Source organism: Leptonychotes weddellii, unplaced genomic scaffold (assembly GCF_054177405.1).
Source record: "Leptonychotes weddellii isolate Sample4059 unplaced genomic scaffold, ASM5417740v2 HiC_scaffold_326472, whole genome shotgun sequence".
In the NCBI taxonomy this organism is placed as follows: Eukaryota; Metazoa; Chordata; class Mammalia; order Carnivora; family Phocidae; genus Leptonychotes; species Leptonychotes weddellii.
The window spans coordinates 1-226 of record NW_027924831.1 but is presented as its reverse complement, the minus strand read 5'-3'; the positions used below and the strand labels follow the sequence as shown (position 1 = coordinate 226).

At 53.1% G+C, this 226-nt stretch overlaps 1 pseudogene; it reads left to right on the top strand.

The window, feature by feature from the left end:
• Positions 1 to 56, top strand: LOC145719166 (small nucleolar RNA SNORA70; annotated as a pseudogene; the record flags this gene model as incomplete).
• Positions 57 to 226: the final 170 nt, after the last annotated feature.

Here is a 226-nt window from a genome sequence, read left to right as displayed (position 1 = left end):
TAGTGTATGCAGCCTGTTGATTGTATAGGTTGCCCTAAGGGACCTTGGAGACAGCTCTTTCCAGTGGACACTGAGGTCTGACCTCATGCTATCTCCAATCTAGGCTGCAGACAGGTATGCGGGGTGCCTTTGGAAAGCCCCAGGGCACAGTAGCCAGGGTCCACATTGGCCAAGTCATCATGTCCATCCGTACCAAGCTGCAGAACAAGGAGCATGTGATTGAGGC